At 46.5% G+C, this 10801-nt stretch overlaps 1 protein-coding gene across 1 annotated transcript in view; it reads left to right on the plus strand.

Annotated features, from left to right (window-relative positions):
* The first annotated feature begins 6805 nt into the window (after window positions 1-6805).
* Window positions 6806-10801, plus strand: part of Cfap74 (cilia and flagella associated protein 74) — a 56441-nt gene continuing 52445 nt past the window's right edge. Inside the window, exon 1 of the mRNA XM_026790010.1 lies at window positions 6806-7155. The gene's annotated coding sequence lies outside the window, so the exon portion shown is untranslated. The remainder of the gene's footprint in view (window positions 7156-10801) is intronic.

The following is a 10801-nucleotide window of genomic DNA, read 5'->3' on the forward strand; positions in this document are numbered from 1 at the left end:
CAGGGTTTCTCTGTGGCTTTGGAGCCTGTCCTGGAACTAGCTCTGTAGACCAAGCTGGTCTCGAACTCACAGAGATCCGCCTGCCTCTCCCCTTTTACTTTTGAAATTATAATTTTATCATCTTCCCCTCTCTTTCTCTCCCCTTGATCTCTCACATGTGCTCCTCTTTCCTCTCTCTCAAGTTCATGGCCTCTGTGTCATTAGTTGTTGTTACATGCAAACATGTGTATGTGTATACATATAGATCCCTGATATAACCTGCTCGGTCTGTGTAATGTTACTTGTGTTTTGTTTGCAGGCGTAGTCATTGGGTATTTGGACAACCAATTAGTGTCCTCTTCCCTAGACATATTTTCCACTTTGATTCTTTTGACTACAAAATGTTGAAGGAGCTCCTTAAAAAAAATAATCTATTTTTTATTTTGTGTTCGTTGTTGTCTTATCTACCTGTATGTGTGTGTCAAAGTTTCAGAAGCCCTGGAGTTAGTTACAGACTGGTGTGAGCTGCCATGTGAGTGTTGGGAATTGAACCTGGGACCTCTGGAAGAGCAGTCAGTGCTATCAGCCTCTGAGACATCTCTCCAGCCCTGGAGGGTTCCCTCTAATCACAAACTTCAGCCATTTACTGACCTCACTGGATGCCTGGAATCACACAAAACACTTTACAATGGGCAGACTTGGAGCTGGAGAGATGGCTCAGCTGTTAGGAACAGTGGTTCAATTCCCAGCACCCACATGGCAGCTCACACCTGTCTGTAACTATATCCCAGGGGTCTGGACACCTTTACACAGACAAAACACCAATGTACGCTGGGCGGTGGTGGTGCATGCCTTTAATCCCATCACTCGGGAAGCAGAAGCAGGTAGATCTCTGTGAGTTTGAGGCCAGCCTGGTCAACAAGAGCTAGTTCCAGATTAGGCTCCAAAGCTACAGAGAAACCCTGTAAATACTTTTTTTAAAAAATGGGAAATTCAGCCTACCAATGGTGTATACACTACACTTGGAGTTCTAGGTACTTGGGAGAATGAAGCAGAAGGTCAGTTGTTAGATCCAGCCTAATCAAGAATGTCTTTAACTCAAGTAGCCTAAGTCCCCTGGGGATGCCTAGCCAGTAGCTAGAGCTGGCTAGACAGAGGTGTGCAGAAAAAGATGGGTTATGGAGCTTCTAGCACAAGGCACTCCTTAGACTTTTTTATTATTTTGCTTCATTTCTGAGACGGGGGTCAGATGTAATCTAGGTTAGCCTTGAACTTGCTATGCAGCCAAGGATGGCTCTGAACTCCTGATCATCCTGCTTCCCCTCAAGGACTGGGATTACAAGCTTTCAAAACAAGATTTCATAGTAAGATTTCTGAAAAGCTGCTTCTGAGCTTCGGTTCCTCCCCACCAACAAAGGTAACTGGTTACCTCTCCATCTCCATCATCTCTTACGTGGGCTCTACTACGGGAATCAGGAAAGACAGCTATAGAGCGTTCTCACCCAGGGGAAGCAGAGGGTTGGCCCTGCATGGCTGGGAGAGTCTCAGGCTGTTCTAACAAGCCTGTCCTCTGCAGGCACCACAGAATATTCTCACACGTCCTCCACTCTATTGCTCTGAGGGAGAGCCCCACTCACTGTCTACCCCACAAGGCCTCTATCACAGAGCAGCTGCCCTTCTCTGAGGTGCGTGCTCTTCTCCAAGCACGTCAAGAAGCCCCTCTTCTAGTCTTGGTGCACTCAGAGTATGGATTAGGGACCTTCTACCCCGAGAACAGTAGTGAAGTGGGACTGAGCTGCTTGGTGGTTAAAAGCAGTTGCTACTCTTGCAGGGGAGTTGGGCTTGACTCCCAGCGCCTACAAAACAGCTCACAACCATCTAGTTCTGGGGATCCGTAGCCCAGCCAGGCACGCATGGAGTGCACAAATACGCAAGCATGCAAACATCCATATACAGAAAATGAAAGCAAATAAATCTTTTTTTTTAAGAACAATAGTGAGAAAGAACTGGGGGGCTTCATGTCTACTCATCTGATCCCCCTATCACTATTCACTCCTCAGGTGCCTGCATCCATGATTCATTTTCACCGTCAACTTGATTAGATTAGGAGTTACCGAGGAGAGGCACCTTTGGGAGTCTCTATGCAGTTATTTTCAGAACGGTTCAACTGCAAAGGGAAGACTCAGCTTGCAGGTCCGTGGCACCATTCCGTAGGCTGAGTGACAGAAGCCAGCATCTCTCTCGGCTTCCTGAGTGCAGGCAGGTGCAGTGTGACCAGCTGCCTCGCTCCTGACACCGCAGTTAGAGCCGCTTTCCCCGCCACGCTTTCCCCACCATGATGTCCTGTGCCTTTACATTGTGAGCTAAACTAAAACCGTCTCTAGATTGCCCTTGTCAGGTATTTTGTCAGAGAAACAAGACCCACTAATACCCCTCCATTACTACTTATTTGGCATGCATCAGGTAGAATCTATTCAGAACCCTTGGTTGGATAACCAAGGCAATGAGTTCTGGGCAGGGAGGCATATTGCCCTCCCCTAATGGAACCAAACAGGATGCCTGAAGGTTAAAAATCCTGCCTCCTGAAGCAGCCCCAGGAGGAGTCACCTGTTCAGTTTATCCACGAATAGAAAGACCCTACGTGGCTCTGAAAAAGCCACAGAGGCATGGTCTTCTGGGGAGCTCGACGATCATAGGACTGACCTGCAGTATTTGTTGCCGTAGGTTTGCATGATTGCTTTGCCAGTGCACCCAGCACATGGGAAGGGAGGGAACAGGAGTGAGGCTTGGGCAGGGGAGCTGGCCTAAGCAGTGCCAGGCAGCAGGTTGGCCCCAGGGGGTAGAGGTGAGTCACACACCCTGCAAGAGGAAGCTGCATTGGCTAAATTTAAACCCCTTGCCTGATACATTTGTGAACTTGCTTTGTTATATTCCTGGGAGAACACACTAAAGAGAGAAAATGACAGAGATACAAATAGGATTTTACTGAGCCTAGAGTGCAATTATTAATCCTGTGATTTTCAGCTAGAGTTGCTCATGTGGATGAGCAGGAGAAACTTGGCAGAAAGGATCACATACAAAATACTTGGAGCAGAATCAACTCCACGGTCGATGCAAAGCAAGCGTGCAGTCCTCTGACCACTTAGAAAAAGGTTTCATTGATGTGTCCTTAGTGATGTCAATCCCAAGCACTACTAAAGGGCTACCTGATACATTTAGCACATTTGTGTCTGCCTGGAGCCAGACAGGCATCAAAGAGATCCTTTACTTGAATACAATGTAGAGAAGTCCGAATTCTATTCTCAAAGTTTGTTTTCAAAGTGACATTTTGAAGTCTTTCGCATGATAGAAAATGTTAGGCACAAATTAACATTTCTAACAAAAGAGCTGTCAATCAAGTGAGAAAAGCTCTATACTAACTATGAGGGGATTGAGTCTATGCCACAAAACTCCTAAAAATGGCTGCTAGGAAGATCCAACACCAGGCTTAATATACAGGATCGTTCTGGGGCTTCTGCAGCTGCCCAGGGACACCTTGTGAGGAAGGGTTTCCATTGGCCTGTCTTCTGGAGCTGGATTCTTTGATTATGGCTGCTGAGGTCAGAGAAATCTAAGGTTTACTAGCTAGGCATGGTGGAGAATACCTGCAGTCCTAGCACTCAGGAGACTGAGGCAGTGGAGTTCAAGAACAACCTGCATTGGCATGTTTTGGGCCGACTAGTTTACATAGCAAGACCCTGTCTGACAAAAACACTTGAAGTAGGATTTCTGTCTCTCTTTTTTCATAATTTTTAAATGGAGTCACACAGCATAAAAACTGGTATAGGTAGTTGCTTTCAATTATCCTAGTCTGGTTCTTAGAACCCATTTCTGGTTGTGTGATCTGGAGTCAGTGAAGTATAATATCCCTGGAGTAATAAGGAATCATCAGACTTGGTCATAAAAGCCAGTGGCTTAAGTCTTACAGGCGTCTCTGGTGTTTCCATTCTTTGATGAAGACCCCCTCTCGTTGCAAGCTGGCAGATGGCAGAGCAGGAAGTGAGGGCAGCTTTGACATGTTCATAGCCAGGAGGAACATAGGCCCTAGTCTCCAGATACGGGACCTAAATCCTGTCCTCCTCTTCTAGTAAGCTTGGAAGTGGGTAACACCCAGTGAACCTCGAGCCCCCTGAAAGTCGTCAGATGACCACAGAGCTGGGAACTACACATTTGTTGCTGCGTGCATCAGCATTTGGGGGATGGGGAGAGATGACAGAACCTCACCATGTAGCCCTGGCAAGCCTGAAACTTGCTATGTGGATCAGGCTGGTAGTGAACCCACAGAAAGCTGCTTGCCTTTCCTCCTGAGTGCTGGGATTTAAGGCGTGCACCACCATGCCTGGCCATCGGTGTTATTTTTATTGCTTAACTGCATTGCCCTGAATATTCTTTAATTTGTTTAACTTCTCACTGGCTGATGGCCATTTGGGTATCCAGTTTAGGCTATTATGAGTGAAAATGCTTTGAACACTCAAGTACAAGCCGTTGAGTGGACATATGTTTTTATTTCTTTTAGATAAATATGTAGGTGTAGGATTTAGGGGAACAAATGCTTTATTTGTTAAGAGACTGCCAATCTGCTCTCCAAAGTGGCTGTGCCATTTAGTGCTCCCTCTACAATGCGAGAGATTTCATGTTGCCTCACCTCCTCGCCAACACTTAACATAGCAAATCTCTACTCTGGACCAACGGACAGCTAGGAAGAGGTATCTCATTGCAGATACAATGTGAAATATTTTTTCAACGGCTAAAGTTCTGAGTGCCCTTTTAAGTGCTCACAGTAAGAGCAAAGGGAAAGCAACACCAGCGCTGCCCCCGTATCCAAGGCATTCCCGTGATACCTAGAGGGGCTTCTCATTGCCAACGGGACAGCGGGTAAACCATTTCCAAACGCCCCACAGCCAGCTTTCCCAGCTTTTTTTTTTTTTTTTTTTTTTTTGGCACCAGGTGTGTTAACGTGTGTTCTCCAGTTAGCGGATGTGGTACAGAATGAGGGATATGAGAAATTTAGTAGGTGCTCACATCTTGGGAAGATTAGGAAAAAGAATTGGACTGAGAAAGCCTCCACTCCTCGATCCTCATCTGACATATTTGAATAGAAGGGAGAGGTATATACATGACAGGTTTGGTCAACCCAGCAGAGGAGCAGCGTGTACACTGGGGGGGGGGACACTAGGGGGTTCCTATGCACGTGCCCACCAGGGTTTTGTCCTGTAACAGATACTTGAGGCAACTCAGAAGAGAAGGCTTAACTTGATTAACTTGTTTTACTGTAAGGAGAGTTGCATTGAGAACCTTGTGCATGAACAGCAATCGACATGACTGAGCTGCGTTCACAGGCCTTTGTGTTCTGAGACCGGATCTTGGTGAGTGGTCAGAACTATCCCGAAATGTTTATCAAGCCCAGCAGACCTTGAACTTGCATCTGCTTCAGTCTCCTGAGGTTAGAAGTCTGTGTCACCGAGCCCAGCTGGAAAGACTCCATCTTTCAAAGGTTTCAGCGTACGTCAGCTGTTCCTTTGTTTCCTGGCTACAGTGAGACAGAATGTGTCACAACAGGGTGTAGCAAAACAAAGCTCCTCGCCCCATACTTGCCAGAAAGCGGAAAAGGTGATGGAAGGGGTCGGGGGACATTTATATCTTTCCAGGGTAACTCTTCCAGTGACCAGATTCCTACAACTAACTGCCACCTGCTAATTTTCTGACACCTCCATATATGATAATGCCATCAAACTGGCAGGATTAATTCCTTGATTAAATTAGAAGCCTCATGATCTGAGCACTTCGCAACGATTGGATCCATCACCTGAGGACCAAGCCTTCAATGAGTGAGCCTTTGGAGGCAAGGAAGCAGTGAATACAGGTGCCTCATAACCCTGCTCATCCATTTATCAAGGGCAACCCAGAAAAAAAGAGGCTCAGATCACACACTCCCACAGCTAGGGGGTGCCTATAGGCTGTCTTCTCCAAGCTGCTTTGGGTCAGTGCTTTAGCATAGCAATCGAAAAACAAACTAGAACATACAGCTTCCATAGACAATGTTCCAGACATATAACATCTAGGTTCAATCTCCAGCATCTCACACACACACACACACACACACACACACACACACACACACACGCCTACAACTGACTGATACAGTACTGCAGCGGTATTCCTCAAGCTTACAATTTGAGAGGGAAATTATCTGGCCAGAGTAAAGAGAGTGCAAAGTCTCCACTGAGATTTCAACAGTACTTTTTGAGAGCTTCCTGAAGCTGAAGGTTCTTCATCTCCAAGATAAAACTAAGGCAGTTACCAGTCATCCCGATGTCTTTTCCTGTTCTGTCCTATCCACCGTTGAGCCCATCTCGGGCCCAGATTGGTGACAATGCCAACCTAAAAGACCAAACACAATCTCACAAGGGTCCTGTGGGTCACACAGAGGAGACAGATGTCACCATCTAGAGGGCAGGACGCAGACTGCACAGGATTTAGGAAAGCAGTCTTTCAGATTAAAGCATGCGGCGCCGATCTTTCACTTTTAAAGAGAGGCCGGAGTTTCCAACTTTCATGTAAACGTTTTTATTTTTTTAAGTTAGCAGTTGACCTAAGTTTCAACTGGCTTTAGCCAAGTCACCAAGCACTTGCCCCAGTCTCCAGGAGAATTGCCTAGGCAACCGTCAGTTGTAGCTCAACCCTCAGGACAGCCAGCACAGCTGCACTACGCCTGCGCGCAGACTCTTTTAGCGCAAGCACCGCCCTACCCGCCGCCACAACGCAGCCTCCCGTTGCCATGGAGCTGAGGGCCCAAACGACGCAGCCTCAGACTCACGGTGGCTGAGAGGCAGTAGGCCGGCAGTCCGTCCGTTAAGGGGACATTTCTGAGGGACTAGTGTCAAGGAACTGTTCCTCCGGGGCCACCGCAGAGGAAGTGTCGCCGAGGAGTTGCTTCTGCGGTGGGGGGGACCCTTCTGCGGAACCACTACCTAGAGGTCATCTGGGAGGGGCTGTTGCTAAGGGGTCGTCTCCAGGGACCATTCTTTAAGGGCTGTTGATAAGGGGCTATTGCGGAGGGGTTTGGGCAACAGTCCATTCCTGGGGGACCTTTGCTGAAGTCTCATCCTGAGGGGCGTTCCTGGACTGACAAGAGAGGTGGGTACTGATGACGCGATCTGCCGGGGGCTACCTTGAGGATGTGCGGGACATGGGTGTCTGGCTTCTCTGTGTGGCCGCACGGCTGTGAGCCACGTGGTTACAACAGTTTATGAAGAGGTATAGTCAAACCTTGCTGGAGAGAACCAGGTACCAGTCTGAGAGATGTGAGGAAGACTCACATCTATACAGAACCCTTTTGCTGGAAATGGATAGACCTCTTTAGGTTGGTTCTGCATAAAATAATCCCTTTATCTTAGTAAAGATGCTTAGCAAAATACTCCCCGAATGTCTGCTGTGGGCCAGATACTGAGCTAGGTGATACGTGGATGCTCAGGTACTCACTGACAGATGTTCTCTTCAGACAAATCATGCCTAACTTCTTGTGTACAATTTGAGTACTGACTATCAAGCAAATATCAAAAGCTCGCCCAAGCCAATAAGTAGAACCTCGTCTTCACCCATAACACAGTACCCCCCTCTCTCCCGGTTAACTATGCGCAGACCCGTGGTCCTCATTTCTAAGTTGTGTGTAATCACACATCTTTGCTTATCTTTAGATTAGAAACTTATTCTTGAACAGAAGTATTTGTTCATTGGTTGGTTGGTTTTTCGAGACGGGGTTTCTCTGTGTAGCCCTAGCTGTCCTGGAACTCACTCTGTAGACCAGGTGGCCTCGAACTCACAGAGATCCGCCTGCTTCTGCATCCCGAGTGCTGGGACTAAAGGCGTGCGCTGCCACCACCCAGCCTGGAACCATGTCTTAGAAGCAAACGTAAATTTCTGACTTCATGACTGTCAGGATACATTTCTGTTATGTAAAGCACCCAGCTTGGGATGTTTTGTTATGTCAACCCTGGAACACTAATGTGAGAAGTGAGGGTGTCCCTTTGCTTCAGAAGTTAAGGTAGGCAGCCCAGTGGCTTCAGAGACATCCAATGTTCCAATACTCTGGACCAGTAAAAACAGGATGTTCTGTGGATGAGAGGAACTGGGGTAGTTCACCTGGCTGCCTTTGAGATGGAGGAGTTATCCGGTGTCATTTCAGTGGGTTCAATGCAGCTACACTTAAAAGGTCCTGTGAGTGTAGAGAGAACATCAAAGGCTCCAGCATGGTTGGCTCAGCTGGCGCTGCAGCTTTGAACAGGTTAGGATGAGGACTGCACCCCATAGTGAAGAGGTAAGAAGACAGACCACACGCTCTCTGGCTTCCAAGAAGGAACACGGTCCTGCTGTTCCAGGACTGGCCTCAAAGTGTTGTGAGACTGTGAAGAAGAGAAAGACAAACCTAGGGTGATGCCCAGTGCAGCTTACTGTCGGGCCACGGGTCTGGGGGACAGGAGGCACTTAGACCAGACGGAATCCTGCAGCCTGGGTCAAAATCTGGGGGCAAAAAGAGAAGAATCTCTGTGGACTAGAACAAAAGCAAACTCATTCTTTCTGTAAATGCCTCTTTATCTTTGATATTATCTTAAGATAATAGCAAAGCTGGATACAACAGCATACTATTATAATCCCAGCTTTCAGGAGGCTGAGACAGGAGGATTGTGAATTCAAGGCAGTAATGAGATGCTGCCGCAAAAAAAAAAAAAGAAAGAAAGAAAAGAAAAAGAAGAGAGAAAGAGAGAACAAATTGTGAAGTCAGGGAGCTCTCCAAAGCCAGAATCTGCTATACAATCCCACCCACTACTCTCATGATTATATCTATGATTTGCTGAGAAAAAAAAAAAAAAGCTAGGGCTAATTGGAGGACATCATGATAATCATGACTTAAGAGATGGCTCAGAGGTTGAGAGCACTGGCTGCTCTTCCAGAGGTCCTGAGTTCATTTCCTAGAAGCTACATGGTAGCTCACCATGTGAGATCTGGTGCCCTCTCCTGGCCTTCAGGCAGAACACTGTACAGATGGCAGTGGTTGTGTCGATGTAATTCCGCACACACCCGCTGACACCATGGTCTTAGATGACGCAGACTCAGACCCCTGGGCTCCAGACCGTGGGTTCTCAACCCTGTAGTGCAGTTCCTCACCTTGTAGGGACCCCTGTGGTGAGCGGAAAGAAAATGCCCACTAATGGGAAGTATGGCCTTGTTGGATTGGGTGTGTCACTGTGGAGGCGGGCTTTAAGGTCTCATATAGGCTCAAGTCATGCCCAGTGAGACAGTTCACTTCCTGTTGCCTGCAAGATGTAGGTAGCACTGTCAGCTCCAGCACCATGTCTGCCAGTACACTGCCTTCTCCTGCCATGATGATGATGGACAGAATTGTAAGTGAGCCATCACAATTAAATGTTTTCCTTTGTAAGAGTTGTAGTCATGGTGTCTCTTCACAGCAATAGAAACTCTAAGACACCCAACCATAGAATTACTCCATTGCTACTTCGTAACTAATTTTGCCACTGTTAATAACCTGTAATGTCTGATGTGCAGGATATCTGTATGTAACCCCCTACGGGGGAGAGGGGGTCAAGGCCCACAGGTTGAGAACTGCTCCTGTAGAATAATGAGATAAATTTGTGCTGTTTTAAGACAGAAAATATGTAGTAATTTATTTAAAAATAATGGAGAAAGCAAAAGATTTGCTCTTTTTTCCCTGTGCTGTCTAGCTCCTCACATCTAATCCGAAGCTCCACCACTCAGTTCACTGTTGATTTATCAGTCTCTTCATGTTTCATGTTGTCACCAGCACCTGCTAGACCTGTATTCTCCCAAGTCTGATGTCTGTGTAATGATAGCTCAGTGTAACGTTCCAGTTCCCTTATTACGGATGACGTTGAACAACTTTTCTTAAGTTATGATCACGAGATAGTTTATCACCCAAAAGAGAACCTATTAATAACACTAGGAGAACAGATGTGCAGCTGGACACGCTGATAATCTGATATGGTTGCTGTATGTATTAGCCGAATGTCTCTTATTATGAAGCTCCTGATAACAAAGCTTTGGCTTGTGTTTCTTCTGGGAAGTGTATTCTGCATGGACTCAGTAGGTCCTTTTCATGGTTTGATGGTAAACCTTTTAAGTTATGGATTGTAGTTATCTTCTCCCCCATAGCTTTTCTGAGTCTCTTTGGGATGTCATCTGATCAGAAGTTTTAAATTAAAATATAGGTGGCTCTGCCAGCATTCTCTCTCATAGCTAATATCCTTGGTGTCTTATTTAGAAACCTTAAGGTCATGACTCCACCTTGGCCACTGCCACTGTGATGGTTTCACTTTTCACATATGAGCTTTTAATCCCCATGGATTCCAGGAAAGGGTCCAGCTTCTGAGCATGCCCACTGAAAAACACCCAGTCCTGCTGGCGAGCAATGAGATTTTGTACTAAGTGGCATCAGCCTTTAGCAATCAGTTTCTGGATCCCTTATCTGATTCTATAGGTCTGTTTGTCTTTGCCATGGCACATTCTAATTCTGTAACTTCATAATACGTCTGAATATTGGTAGGACACTCCTCCCTCATGCTCCTTCAGCACTGTTGCTCCTTGTTCTACAGATATTTAAAATGCGCTGCGCAGGTTTCTAATTTATTGTTCCCTGCTGTATGCACACATGTACCTACACATGTACACACCATTGTTGTATGCACACATGTACCTACACATGTACACACCTGCTGTATGCACACATGTACCTATACATGTACACACC

Source organism: Microtus ochrogaster, unplaced genomic scaffold (genome assembly GCF_000317375.1).
Source record: "Microtus ochrogaster isolate Prairie Vole_2 unplaced genomic scaffold, MicOch1.0 UNK38, whole genome shotgun sequence".
In the NCBI taxonomy this organism is placed as follows: domain Eukaryota; kingdom Metazoa; phylum Chordata; class Mammalia; order Rodentia; family Cricetidae; genus Microtus; species Microtus ochrogaster.